This window comes from Schistocerca americana, chromosome 2 (genome assembly GCF_021461395.2).
Source record: "Schistocerca americana isolate TAMUIC-IGC-003095 chromosome 2, iqSchAmer2.1, whole genome shotgun sequence".
In the NCBI taxonomy this organism is placed as follows: Eukaryota; Metazoa; Arthropoda; class Insecta; order Orthoptera; family Acrididae; genus Schistocerca; species Schistocerca americana.
Window position 1 is genome coordinate 835,919,720 of NC_060120.1, and position 16,189 is coordinate 835,935,908.

Sequence of the window (16,189 nt, forward strand, 5' to 3'; positions counted from 1 at the left end):
CGATATGGACGAAATCAAAACAGACCCGTTAAAAACGCGTGTGTGCGAAAAGTTACAGAATGAACTCAGAATAGTAAGGAAGGAACTTAAGTATTCGAAAACAATTATATGTTTGCTAACAAACGAACTACAGAAGCGAGAATCAGGCAAGATAGAAATGTGCAAAAACTACAGATTTGATGCACCCAACATAAATCACAATTCACAACACAGTGTGCATACCACAACACAGTTCAAAAAGGAAACCAATCTATGGGTGCAGCAATGAAAATGCAAACCTTTGCTCCTGAGAGTCAGTCAGTGAATAGGAGACCCAAAATATTCGTTGCCTCAGATAGCCATGGCAGAGACTGTGCAAGAAACATTTTAAACTTAGCTTCAAATAAATATGATGTTGAAGGGAAGGTGATACCAGGTGCCCCCACTAGTGTAATACTAAAAAAATGCAATGACCTCCATAAGTTGACAAGTGAAGATTTTGCAGTTATCTGGGCAGGGGCTAATGATGTGGCAAAGAATGAAACCAAGTTGGCAATTCGTTCACTACATAAAGCCTTGTCAGCATTACAAAATAAAAATACAAAAGTGATTGTAATTGGTGTACCACATAGACATGACCTGCCTGAATGGTCTTGTGTAAACCAAGAAATTCAATCTGCAAACAGAAAACTAAAAAAAACAGTGAAAGGCTTCCATAACACTTGTTTTATTGATACTCCTAGTAACAAGGAGCTTTATACAGCACATGGACAACACCTTAATGCAACTGGTAAAGAACTAATTGCCACAAGGGTTTATGAATCAGTGGAAACAAACAGGAAAGTGTACAAAACAGCAATAGAACTTAAATGGAAGGATACTGAAATCTCAGATTAAGAATCAGTGAGAATTGTTACTGATACAACTCCAGCACAAATAACAACAGAATCCTTAAAAGTGAACTCTGTTTGTGGAGAGAGGACAATTACTCAATCAATAAACTTACCCAAGAGGACAGTGCAAACGTTTGAAGAAGCAGCAAATAAGGTGGCAGGAAAGAAGGCACCATATAAGAAGAGAGACCTACTTGCAAAAAGAAGAACAGCAAATCAAGCTCAAGGGATGAGAATACCAACACGTGGAGTACGGCAGTCAACCCGAAAAAAAGAAACCACAACCGAGGGACCAGGATTTTTGGTGGGATCAGCAGTGGTTTCACAGACAAAAGCAGTTAACAAAGTGAGTCATTAAGTGGATGAAGGAGGTATGTGACTATCATAACACACATGATCACAGTGCATCAAGATTAAAGACATTAACGGAACCTACAACTTCGAATATAAAGTCAAATTGCTCTCAGAGGAATACAGACAGAGACAAACTACTTACTTTTTTACAAGTTAACATACGTTGTATTAGAAATAAAATTTTAGAATTAGAACATTTATGTAACACTGAGCATGTAGATGGTATATGTGTATGTGAGCACTGGTTAACACAAGAACAAGTAAATATGTTCATTCCCCAAGGGTATGTTGTGGGAGACATGATATGTAGAAAACAGAGAAAGAATGGTGGGGCGGGAATTTTTGTCAAAGAAGGAATAATGTCTTCCAGAATTGACGTATCTACATACTCCTCAGAGCTAGATGGGGCAGTTCAGTTGTGTAAAACTAATGAATGAAAATATAGTGGTAGTTAGTCTATATAGGTCGCCAGATGGTGATGTAAATTTGTTTATTGAAAAATGTGAATTAATAATTAAAAAAATATTGAAGAGTAAAATGAGAATTGCTATATGTGGTGATTTCAACATAGAAATGGTAAACACACAGAGACCAATTGCTAGGACATTTTTGAATATGCTAAGATCATTAGACCTCTATTGTACAAATAACTGTGCCACACGTAAGAATGCCTGTATAGACAATATTATTGTGAATTTCCATAGAGAGGATTTTACAGTTAGACTTGCAGGAAGTGGACTTGCAGATCATGAGCCACTACTCCTTACCCTCTGTAAGAGGCAGCCAGTTAAAACTGAAGAATCTAAAGTAGTAGTGGTACGAAGACAGAAGGAAGAGTACATAAATATGTTTGTTGATAGATTAGGAAGTGCAGATTGGGACTTTATATATAATTGTCAATCTGGAAAAAGGGAAGCTGAAATTAGCTTTGGTAACTTCTTTAAAAAGTACACAGATTTATGGTATTCTTGCTCACCAGTAAAAAAAATTATATATCCAAATGAAATGAAAAAGAAAAGTCTGAACTGGTTCACACAAGAGCTAGTAGAAATTAGAGGAAACTTACATATGCTGTACCAGATGCATAAACAAGCCTCGGACCAAGGGGCAGAACAGAGTGTGAACATTCATAGGTCATATCTGAAATGCAAAAAATACTATAAAGCTAAACTACTTCTGGCAAAAAAGCAAGCAGTAGAGAACTATATAGAAAGAGCTCCCAATAAATGCAAGGCAGCCTGGCAAATAATAAAACAAGAGAATACACCAAAACGCACAGAAACAGCTATGCTTGATCCTGAAGAATTAAACGAGTACTTTTTAAACTCTGTTAAAGAAATAAGTAACAGTATCAAAGCAACAAATTCATCTGCAATGAACCTTGTTGGAACACCACTGCCTGTTAACCTGGCATTTCAATGGAGGACTTTCACACCTGCTGATGTTATAAAAGCTGTATCCAAATTTTCAGGTTCTAAAAGTATGGATTGTTATTGGTTATCAAATAACATAATTAAAAAGACAATACACTCAATCGCCAAACCATTAGCTTATATTTTTAATAAATGTGTAGAATTTGGAGTTTTTCCGGATGCACTCAAGGTATCAAAAGTTGTCCCACTTTTTAAAAAAGGAGACAAACATCTCCCCCAAAGCTACAGACCAGTCTCCAATGTTCCAATATTCTCAAAGGTATTTGAGGCGCTGATACACACACAAATAAGCAACTTCTTTGAAAAACACAATATCCTATGTAACAATCAGTTTGGCTTTCGAAAGGGGAAGAACACAACAGGGGCCATCTTGGAAATCATTGACCAAGCCTTAACAGCTTTTGAAAATAATAACATGGTATCACTGGTATTATGTGACCTAAGCAAAGCTTTCGATTGCATTGTTGTTGACATACTACTAGGGAAACTAGAGTTTAATGGGGTGAGAGGGAGCACTTTATCTGTGATAAATTCTTATTTAAGTAACCGAAAACAATTCGTTTCAGGCAGAAATTTAAATTCTTCCATCATGGAAATCAGCACAGGTGTACCACAAGGGTCTATCCTTGGACCCTTCTTCTTCATTGTCGCTATTAATGATTTACCTAAAAATATAGCTCACCCTGTTGTGTGTTATGCTGACGATACAACACTACTTACCACACATCAGAACATTTCAGATCTGAATAACCTAACAAAAGAAACACTAGATAAGGCCCTGGACTGGTTTGCAGCCAATAAGCTCCTATGCAACCCTGACAAAACACAACATCTTTTAATGGGAACATCAAATGAAGTAGGCAATAAGTCAGTAAAACTCTTAGGTATTCACATTGGCTCAAAACTATATTGGGAGGAACATGTCAATCATGTATGTGAAAAAATATCTCGGGTGGCATACCTTCTCTTGAAAATAAGGGAGGTAGTGAGCTTGGAGTACCTCAGGGTGACATACTTTGGGCTATTCCAGTCACATATTTCATATGGTCTTATTATATGGGGGCACTCCCCTCACATCAAAAACATATTGAAATTACAAAAAAAAGTCATACGTATAATAAGTAAAAGAGGTCATAGGGAGCACTGTCGTCCTCTTTTCTCCAGACTCATAACACTTACAATTATAAATTTATACATCTATGTGTCTGTACTCTATATTAAAAATAATATTTCAGAATTTATTGCCAGAAAGGAAATACACGAACACAACACCAGGGCGAACGGTAATTTAGACATACCGCGCCACAGATTAGCGAGAACAGGAAATTCCCACAAAGTTAACCCACTCAAAATGTTCAATAAACTGCCAATTCATGTTCAGTCTATGGATACAAATTCTTTTAAAATTAAGTGGTACAGCTGGCTGTCAGATCGTCCATTCTATGACATTAAATAATTCTTTGAGATGCCTGAGGAGAATATAAGCATTTAAAAGTTGTCTGTAGTTAAACATATTATTTTGTGCTGTGGTTAATCGTGTGTAAATACAAAGTTTATACTATAAACAATAAAATACCTTATTATATTAGATTATAAGATAGCTTGTTGCGTTAGCTTTTAAAAGCTATCCTTTGTAATTTGGTACACTGCCATGCTTTAAATGTATTTATAATGTATTGACAGAAGTTTATTTTGTTATTCTGTATGTACTAGTACATCTTGTATGACGAAGCCAATATCATTGTAAAATGATCTATGGTGAATAAAATTCTTGAAATATCTAGAAGAATTTCATGATTGACACAAATCAAAAGCCTTTGAGAGATGACAACATATCCCAATGGGTGATGTTCAGTTATTCAGTGCATTTAATATTAGATCAGTGAAAGCATATACAGCATTTTTTGTTGAAAAGCCTTTCTGAAAACCAAATGGACACTTCTTTAGTACTTCATTTTTGCAAATATGTTATGCTACTCTTGAATACATTATTTTTTCAAGAATTTTAGGTGAAGCTGGCAGATATGAGATTGGGTGGTAGTTATTACCATCAGACCGAACCCCTTTTTTATGCAATGGTTTAACAATAGCCTATTTCAGTCTATCTGGAAAAATGCCATGTTTCAGTGAGCTACAGCATATGTGGCTGAGAATTCTATGTATCTGTTTGGAACAAGCTTTAAGTATTTTGTTGGAAATGCCATCAATTCCATGTGAGCTTTTACTTTTGAGTGAATTTATTATTTTCCAAATTTCAGTAGGAGAGGTGGGTTAAATTTCAATATTATCAAATTGCATAGGTATTGTCTCTTCCATATACTGCCTTACATTTTCTAATGAACAGCTGGATGTTATATTCTCTACAACACTTACAAAATGATTATTAAAATGTTTTCTACTTCTGACTTCTTGTTAACAAACTTTTCATTGAGTTTGATAGAAATGTATTCTTCCTGTACTCTCGGTTGCCCTGTTTCCCTTTTAACAATATTCCAAATTGTTTTAATTTTATTATCAGATGTGTGCTAATCTCAGACATAATGCACCTACTTCTGGACTTTTCATAACTTTTCTTAATACAGTGCAGTAGTTTTTATCATGTTTCATCGTTTCTGGATTATTACTACTCCTAGCTACATAAATGTGTATGTAAGTTAGTATTTATATCTAAAAACAAAGATGCTGTAACTTACCAAACAAAAGCGTTGGTATGTTGATAGAGACAATAACAAACACAAACACACACACAAATTTCAAGCTTTCGCAACCCACGGTTGCTTCATCAGGAAAGAGGGAAGGGGGGAAAAGGTAAGTCTTTCCGCTCCCGGGATTGGAATTACTCCTTACCCTCTCCCTCAAAACCCACATCCTTTTGTCTCTTCCTCTCCTTCCCTCTTTCCTGATGAAGCAACCGTGAGTTGTGAAAGCTTGAAATTTGTGTGTGTGATTGTGTTTGTTATTGTCTCTATAACATACCAACACTTTCGTTTGGTAAGTTACAGCATCTTTGTTTTTAGATATATTTTTCCCACGTGGAATGTTTCCCTCTATTATATTCATATCATTAAGTTAGTATATATGTACAGGAGGATGATTTCCTAGAACATAGAAGCCTATGCTAATGTTCCAACAGTCTGAGATAATTGGGCAGCGGCAGGTAATCAGGTACTATATATGACAGATTCTACAAAGTAGTAATTTTAGCAATTTTGTGACACTGACAACAACAATCCATCAACATCTGCTATGCATTTAAGAGAGGAAAAGCATGCAGTAGATAAAATTCAAAATAGTTTAAAAATGTCAAGCAGAGAAAGGTAGAGACAGTAGACCCTTTTTTTAAATCCAGTTTCAAGAGACTGAAATATAGCCAATTTGGTGTAACAAAGTTTGAATTAATGAGCTTTTTAGTAAAATATATGACTGTTGAATTCACTTTTTCTCTTGTTATGAGTACCAATGAATAAGGATGATATATTCTCTTGACCTCTAAGAAAAATAACTACACTGTATGTGTACAACAGTACTTTGGCATCTGCTTAATTGAGAAAGTGTATGTACATATTGTCAAACACTTGTCAGCATTTTTTTCAAACAATACGCTTACATACAGGTCACAGAACATTATTGCATCCATTTAACACTGAATTAGTTTGCATTGTAATACAACGAATAATAATCTTGAGAAACACTACAATGGACTGTTGTTTAGTAAGTTTTAATCAGAACTCATTTTAATTTACAACAATTCTTATTCATTGCAAATTTTACTTCCAGAGACTGCGGTCATGTGTTTGTGAGTTGCATTTGTGTGTGTGTGTTTTTCTTTTTTTTTTTCTATCTCTGACGGAGGCTCGTTAGCTGAAAGCTCATTTTTCTGACAGTCTTTTTGTTGAGCCAATCTGCAACTCAGCATCTCCACTATATGGTGAATAGCAACTATCCTTTTCATAATATTGTGACATTCCATCCTGGATATTAGACATTTTTCTTCTACAGATTAATCCGGGGGGGGATAATGTTTATCAGGCTGTTAGTCGTAATTATGGTGCTACCTGAAGATATCACATTCAGAGTAGCCTGAAATGCCATGGAGACATCAGAAGTGGCAGGAAATCCCTCAAGAACAGCAATTCCAGTTGCAACTTAAGTGCGGGGTGGCAGTGTCATGTCTTCATGGTCCCCCTCAGAAGATGACAGTAAAGCATTATTATTCTCTTCTGCACCATCAGCAGAACTGATGGCTGGTTCTGGAGCAACACAAATGTTGTCATCTGCCTGCATCCATACTTTCATACTGTTGGTATGAGAGGGCACCAATGAGATGTAAGACTGTGGAAGAGGTGCATCAAAATCCAAAGTTGTATCTATCTGTGTTATAAGTAAGTTCAGATGTTGGATTATCAGTTTCCTCTTCAGTTTCAGCGGCCTGTCTCTTGTAACTTCATTCCAAGCAGTGGATAGCTTGAAGTACATACCAGTGTGAATCTGTATCTTGTAGTGTAATTGCACTGATTGCAGCCTTAACAGATTGGAATTTGTAATTATGTTTCAGTGGCTGTAGATGACTCGTAATATTAGCTGATAAGAACACTACTTCTATGTTTGGAAGTTCCAGGTCATCGAACTGAAGTGTTGACCAGTAGTCCAAAATTAGCAAAATACTTCTTGTTCTTGCCTTCATTTGTTGTTGAACCTTCAAGAGTCAGCTACGAAGAGAGATTTGGTTAACCAAACTTTATTGTTATTCTTGCAGTGGCATGATAGACGGAATAGGCTGACATTTTTGAAACAACGGCGATTTTCATATTTTCCAATTGCTAATGGCTTGAGCACCTCAGAATCATCTGAATTACAATACAGGACCACCACCAGTCTCTCCTTGCTACATTTTCCTCCATGACATTTTTCCACTATTGACATGCAGTAGTTTTTCAGACATCAATTTACAGAAATTGCTGCTTCATCCATATTAAACACATCTCATGGGTGATAAAAATGAGAGAGCTTGGACTGAAATTCCCATGCTCAATCACTGGCATCTTCCTTGTGCCTCCCCACAGACACTGATAGCATTGATTTTATGCTTCTTCCGAAAATGGCACAGGCAGCACTTGAAACACAAAAACTTGAAAATCCCCTTTTTCTGGACAATTTCACAAGCCTTTTCTCGAAGCATGGGGCCAGATAATGCAATTTGTTATGAGTGCATGTGTTGGAACCATTTTAAATAGTGAATCCTCTGCTTCTTCATGTTGGGCTGGCCTCATGAGCCTGTTGTTTCCGTTGAACGAATAGCCAACCAGACTTTCCTCTGTTTTCTATCTCACACTTGTTACTGATGAGAAAGTAGACTTTGGCATCTGAAAGTGTTCTACAACCTGCATTTTAATCTTCTCTCCACTGTTGGTCATATGCAGAATTTACTGCTTTTGTGTTTGCATCAGAGCATTATTAGCTTGGTTCTGTTTCAGTGGCGTATTGTGAGTGATAGAGGAAGAAAAATCACTGCTCACAAACAAGCAGATACACGGAGCTCTTTGGATTGTTGCGTGTAAAGTGCTGTGTGCGGTCTGCTGGCCAAAACTCCCTCTTTTCCTACCCTTGCACCTGAAGAATTAGAAGTCACAAGTGAGCAGTATGCAAGCGATGAGGCTATTGTTGAAAATAATGGAAATTACCAAAATGCACGGTACCACATATGTACATACTTATTCAGCTTAACCAAAGAATAAGATACAAAATACTGTGGGTACCACATTTTAGTTCATAGTAAGAGTTATTGGAAATCATTTTTAAGTAGTAGATGTTTTGATGTAAATTGGCAGGGACTGAACAGCTAGTATGGGTAAGCAGAGTTTTCAGTTTATCTGATCTCGAAATAACTAGGGTCTACTGTATATGGATTTCATGGATAAGAGATAATTTTTTTCACATTGTGCTAAAGAACCACATTCCAGTTTGAATCAACAGCTTTAACTGAAAAACAAGTAAATACTGAAAATTTTTGTAACATCTTGTTACATAGGTAATACTAGTAATGAGTGCTAATTGATTAGAACATCTATGGCACTTACAAATAAGTGATGTTTTATACTAACAGTTGCTTGTGATTTTTTGCCACATTATTTGAGTAGCCCATAAGCAAAACCATCTATATGCACTACAATAAAATTTTGGGTATTGATAAAAACCTGCACAACTGCCAGAAACCTGATAGATCTAATCTGTGTAGTAGCCCATAATTATGTGAGCATTAGTAATTGGTAATTTAAATATTTCTTGAACACATCATGGGTTTTGCAACTGCATAATGCATTTAGCAGGTTTTGCAAGACAGTGGGTAATCTTTTTGTTTTTCTGTCAGTTTGCAAAACCTGCTGTTTTTATGACAAGGCTTTGGAAAGGACAGAGGTTGTCTACTAAAGATTCCAAACTTCCTAAAACTTATAATTATTATTGTCATGAAAACTGACAATGGCTGGGAGAGCAGTGTGCCGTCCACACATCCCTCCATATCCTCATCCAGTGACACCTATAGGTTGAGGATGATACGCCAGTTGGTCAGTAATGTTAGGGTCTTCCGAGATCTGTTTGGACAGAGTTTAGTTATTACTACTACTATTATTATTATTATTATTGTTGTTGTTGTTGTTTTAATGAAATGTTCCAGCTAGATTAACATCCATCTATAGGTTAACTACTAGCCGTTCACAAGCATACTTGTACTGTAATATCAAAATATTATGAAGTTAAACCTAATAACTTAAAAAGGAGTTTATTCAACATTCACGTTGTAGAAACTCATAAATAAAGCAAAATATTCTTTTACACTCTACAAAAAATAGGAAAAATTTAAATTTATCATGGTGGCTGATAACATTCACCAGTGTGATAAAGTCAATTGAGCATCCTGGCTTACATGAAATCCAGTTCATCCTCTTGCATTATATCAGAATTGCTCAGACTGTCATTTTCTCCATAGTCATCTATATAGGATTCTTTCATAGCACCATAGCAACAACAGCAGCAAGGGGCATTTCGTAGAACTGCAACTCTTCGTTTGCATCCCTGTTTTTACCAAAGAGGAAATATAAAAGCTGCCTGATGTCCTTCAGTTTTGGTGCAAAATGATATTTCCAGTCGGGATTACATGTGAAGGAAAGTAAGTCCTTCACCAAAGCAGCATGATTAACTGCAGTGTTATGGATGAAAATGAGACCTTTGGATAATACAGATAGATTCAGGAGGGTAGAGTGCTTTAGATCAGAGGTTGAGAACACTGTACTGTTGTGACTGGTTCTTGTGATTATGAGCTGTTATTGGTCTGGGAGGCAGTGACAAAGGCCCCTTTTTCAGTGTCTTCAATGCAACTGTTTTGTTTGAAGCTTTTTCCTTTTTTGCACAGGCTTTTGGATGGTTCACTTATGTCAGTATTGTAAAATGGATCACCATGAACTGAAGTCACCTTCTTCTTATTACACCTGATTGTAACTTTTTCTGGCTTATGGAATTTGAAATCCAATTGGCCTGGCTGTTTGAGGATACTAGCAGAGTAGGGTTCCGGTTCTTGACTGCACAGCTTAGTCCCAAGCATGCCTTTCTATTAGATTTGTATACACTTCTGGGCTCTCAGTTACATCCCTCTGCCTATACTTTCTTTCCAGTTTACCAAAAATTGTATCTGTTGGAATGTATGAGTGTCTGACAATGGGGAATTGCAGCTCAACATTTTCATGAGCTTTGAAAAACAGCTAGTAAGGCAACATTCACAATACTCCTTTATCCTCATTATGACTATAACAGTCATCAAAAAATAACATATTGTTGAAAGAGTCTCTGAAGCAGAGGTGTATATCTCGTGATGTAGTCCTGAAGTAGTTTGATTGCATGCTTGGAATATTAAGTTTTTTTCTTGTTCTTCTCCCTCCATCAAGTCACTTTCCAATCTATCACACAACATATGTCATGCAAATAAAATCAGATAAAAAATGCTATTAATGGAAGAGCAGAATGCCTACAGTGTCAAGTAAGCGAATTGGTGGGCTCCACAGAAAACAAATGAGAACCTGAGAAACTGTTACCTTCATCGTGTAAAGAAAAATATTGTCTTGACTCACTGACTTGTTCCCTTGCTGACTGCAGTATAAACATTAATTTTTATTTCCAGAGAGATCTCTACAGTGATAGGAAAATTTAGCTGATTTTTCATCTGTAAACTCGGTGACAAGGCAGTGGTCATAAAAGCTGCAGTGAATATAATAGCTTTTGCAGCTGCAAAGGAATATAGTTAGCTTTGCAAGTGAATGGCTGATGTCTGTAGTGCACTTTGCAACTCAGTGCATTTTTCATTTTTTTCATTTTAGAAGGCTTGTAGCACTCTTTGAAACTCCGATTATAGTGAAATCTGTTAGTCATAAAGTAAAGAAGGCTGTGGGAAAATCCTGAAATTAAATTTTCTGTCATGTAGCAGGTTTTGCAAATGAGCTATAAATTTTGTGTGTCCTTTGGATAGTTGTCTGTAACTGACACTCCGTCATCGACCTCTGTATAACTAAACATTATTTATAAACATCACATTTTTGACAATTTGTTTATTATGTATGTAATTCTTGCTGTTAGCAGAAATCTGTGAGTATTGTTTGTATTTTTACAACAATTTTGAAATATCATTTTTACCAGACATTTTCCTGTTTTTAATGATATAATGTGCATAAAACAGGAACTAGATAATGGTGTTTGACAGAAACCATTTGCACAGTAAAGAATAAATTGAACAGTTGTTCTAGGATATGATTTTTACAAACTGCTGAAAGTTCTACAGAGTTCAGAGTTCAGTTTCTTGTTTTAAATTACTCTTGTAGGGACATACTGGATATTGAAACTCTATATGCAATATATTCTACATCTACATACATACTCAATAATGTAATAGGACAGTTAAAAAATCTACTCACCTAATGGTGGCAGGAGAACACACACAGAAAAAAAGTTTTAAGCATGCAAACTTTTAGAGCCAGTGGCTTCTTCTTCTGGTAGAAGGGTTCAAGTGGAATGAAGTGGGGTGAAGGAAATGGAGTGGAGAGGTTTAGGAAAGGTGGTAGGCTTTGGAAAAGTTTCCAAGAACCCTGGGTCAGGGGAGACTTATCAGATGGGATGAGAAAGAAAGACTGATTGTTGGGAACTGCACTGAACAAGATTTGAAAACATGAGAGCTTAAAGTTGGAAGACAGGGTAATATTCAAGACAGAGATTACTGCTCAAACATCTTGTAAGAGTTAATAAGAATGAAATGCTAAGTGCATTCTATGTAACAGAGTTGGGAGGGGGATGGTGAAAAATAGACAGTCAGAAAATGAAAAATGTGAGAAACCAAAATGGAGTGAAGAAAGACGTAGTTACTGCGAAGAAATGCTGAGATACAAAAATTAACATCCATTAAGACCAGGTGGGTGGTGAGAACCAAGGATGTGTTGTAGCGCTAGTTCCCACCTGCGGAGTTCTGAGAATCTGCTGTCTGGAGGAAGAATCCAGATGGTGGACATAGTGAAACAGGCACCAAGGTCACAACTGTCACGTTCTAGAGCATGCTCTGCAACAGCATATTGTGTGTTGCTGTTATATACCCTCTGCCTATGCCCAATCATCCCAACTGATAACTTTGTAGTAATCATGCCAATGTAAAAGGCCGAACAGTGTTTGCGTAACAGATGGTATATGACAAGTATTGTTTCATAAATTCGGACTGAAAAAACATGCCAGACTTCACCTCAAAAAGCTATCCCACCTTCTAAACTGCCCCAACAGTCCCTTCCTGTCCTCTGCAGCTCCCTAAACAACCACACCATCAACTTCCACTGCTCTCCTCCAAACGGATCTTGGTCAATCACCTTAACATCTCACAGCCTTTGTCACTGCCTCCCAGACCAATAACAGCTCATAATCACAAGAACCAGTCACAACAGTACAGTGTTCTCAGCCTCTGATCTAAAGCACTCTACCCTCCTGAATCTATCTGTATTATCCAAAGGTCTAATTTTTCATCCATAACACTGCAGTTAATCATGCTGCTTTGGTGAAGGACTTACTTTCCTTCACATGTAATCCCAACTGGAAATATCATTTTGCAACCCAATCCCGAGACCTTTCCAACAGCAAACCTGACATTGACCCTGCCTTAAAGAGTTCCGATCATGATCCCTACTTCATCCATCACCACTACCTCAAAATCATCCCTTGCAAGGCATCCAGGAATTCATCACATCCATCATTGTTTCACGATCCTTCCTCAGGTACCTACAACATGACTGTAACCATCCTCTGCAGAATTCCAGGGTCTGCATTGCCTAAAAGCCAATGACCCCACATTATCCTCCCAGCAGACAAAGGGTCTAACACTGTGGTACTTGACTGAACAGGAGTATGTTAGTGAAGGTCTATGCTAGCTGTTTGACACCTCTAAAGACAGCATCTACCATCAAAATCCCATCCCTGTGATTCAAACTGATCTGCAGTCCCTCCTTAAAACCTTAGGCCTCTTACAAGGACTAGCACCTCAGTCTATAGAACTTCTGACCCCACCTAGACCATGCACCCCAACCTTTTACCTTCTTCCTAAGATCCACAAACCTCATCATTCTGGCCATCCTATAGTTGCTGGCTGCAAAGCACCCACCAAATGTATATCTGCCTTAGGTGATCAATACCTGCAACTCATAGTACAAAGACTGCCCTCCTATATTAAAGATACAAACCATTTCCTAGAGCGTCTGAAATCCTTGCCCTTCCCTTGCTTGCATAATTGATGCCACCTCCCTCTTTACCAACATCTCCCACATACATGGTCTATCTGCTGCTAAACATTTCTTCAGTCAGCATACACCTGATTCCAAATCTATGACATCCTTCCTGTTTACCTTAATCAACTTCAGACATACCAATGACTACTTCATCTTTGAGGGGCACACATATGAGGGATGGAACTTTAATACTGACAACTATTTATTTACAGCTCATACAAAATAGATACATGTTTCAAAGTTTTACTGACCTTCAAAGTAGTCACCAGCATTGTGTATAACTTGTTGCCAGCGATGTAGAAGTTGTAGGATACTCTTAGCAGTGCCAGTTGTGATGACATTTCAAGCGGCATTGTCTATGACCCGACGAATTTGTAGCAGTTCTGAAGCAAACGCCTTGAAGTGTTTCCTTCAGTTTATAAATAGAGTTGAACTCGTCAGGGCTTAAGTCAGGGGAGTTCAGTATGTGGTACAGCACTTAGCACACCCATCAGTCAAACAAATCAGTAACAGCTTGCACAGTACATGCTTGAGCATTGTCCTGCAAAATGATGGTCAGGTCCTGCAGAAAGTGTCATCACTTCTGTCTCTCTGCTGTTCATTTTTGGAACACAACCTATGACCAGCTTAGAGACAGACGTGATGACACTTTCTGCAGGACCTGACCATCATTTTGAAGAACAATGCTCAAGCACATACAAAGCAACCTGTTGCTGAATTGTTTGACTGATGGGGCTGCTAAGTGCTATACCACCTACTGCACTCCCCTGACTTAAGCCTTCATGAGTTCAACTCGATTTCTAAACTGAAGGAAACACTTCATGGCATTCACTTCAGAACTGCTATATATTTGATGGGCAACAGACTGCGCCGCTCAAACTGTCAACACAACTGGCACTGCTAAGAGTATCCTACGACTTTCACATCACTGGCAACGGGTTATACACAATGCTGGTGACTACTTTGAAGGTCAGTAAAACTTTGAAACACTTAACTATTTTGTGTGAACTTTAAATAAATGGTTGCCACTATTAAAGTTCCAACCCTTGTACAAATAGATAAGGAGTACAGCTATGGAAATCAGGATGGCTTCTTCCTGCACCAATCTTTTCATGGGTCACTTGGAGGGGGTTTTCCAGGGATCTATACGGCTCCAGCCCCTGGTTTGTTTTAGATACATTGATGACATCTTTGCCATATTGACTCATGGTCAGGCTGACCCGTTTAAGTTCCTGGAATCTTAAATACCTTCTCCCAATTAAATTTCACATGGTCCAATTCCAAAACCCATGCCACTTCCCTGGATGTTGATCTCATCCTCACCGAAGGCCAGCTATGCACTCGTGTCCACATTAAACCTACTAACAAACAACAGTACTCACATTTTGACTGTTGTCATTATTTCCATGTCACATGTTCCCTCCCATACAGCCTTGGCATTTGAGGCAAACATATTTGTTCGGATGTAGACTCTTTACAGCAATACACTACTATTCTCACCTCAGCCTTCACTGGAGATAATTTCCCCACCAGTGTAGCTCAAAAGCAGATTTTCTGGACCATCCCATCCAATCCTGGTACTGTTGATCCCTCCAAAAAACAACTTCGAAATCTGTATTATATCTTGAATATATTGATCAGCTACTTCAACAAGACCATGACTTCCTAAAATCATTCCATGAAATGAGATCCATTCTCTTTGAGATTTTTCGTCACCCTCCCAATCTCTGGAATATCCTTATGAGACCCTATGCTCCTGCGCCCATCTCCCTACCCTATGGCTCCTACCCCTGTGACTGCCCTGCTACAAGACTTGCCTTATGCACCCACCTACCACCAACTATACCAGCTCTATAATTGGCAAAACATATACTATCAAAAGGAGAGCCACCTGTGAAACGACACATCATATGCCAGCTGTTACGTAAACACTGTTCAGCCTCGTATGTTGGCATTACTACCACCAAGTTACCAGTTAGGATGAAAGGGCATAGGCAGATGATATATACCAGCAACACACAATATCCTGTTGCACAGCACACTTTACGACACGACGGTCATGACCTCAGTGCCTGTTTCACTACACACACCATTTGTACTCTTCAACCAGACACCAGTTTCTCAGAACTCCACTGGTGGGAATTAGCACTGCATGCCTTTGATTCTCACCACCCACCTGGCCTTAATTTATGTTAATTTCCTCTGTCTCAGCATTTCTTCACAGTAACTACTCCTTTATTCACCCTGTTTTAGTTTTCTACATCTTTTATTATCTGACCTGTCTATTTTTCGCCTTCCTCCTCCCATGTTTGTTACATAGAATGTACATAGCTTTTCACTCTTATTAACTCATGCACAATGTTTCAGCAGTAATCTCTGTTTAGCTTATTACCATGTCTTCTATTTTTAAACTGTCAGGTTTTCAAATCTTGTCCGGCGCAGTCCCCAACAATTGGTCTTTCCTTCTCATCCCGTGTGGTAAGTCTCCCTTGGCCTGGGGTTCTGGGTGACTTTTCCAAACGCTGCTCCTTTTTCCTAAACCTCTCCAGTCCATTTCCTTCACCCATCCTCCTTCCCCTTCAAATCTTCTGCCAGATGAAGGGGCCCCTGGCTCCAAAAGCTTGCATATGTAAAACATTTTTTTATGTGTGTATCCTCCCACCACTACTTAGTGAGTAGGTTTTTTACCTGCTAGATTACATTACATCATAAAAAATTGATTATTTTCATT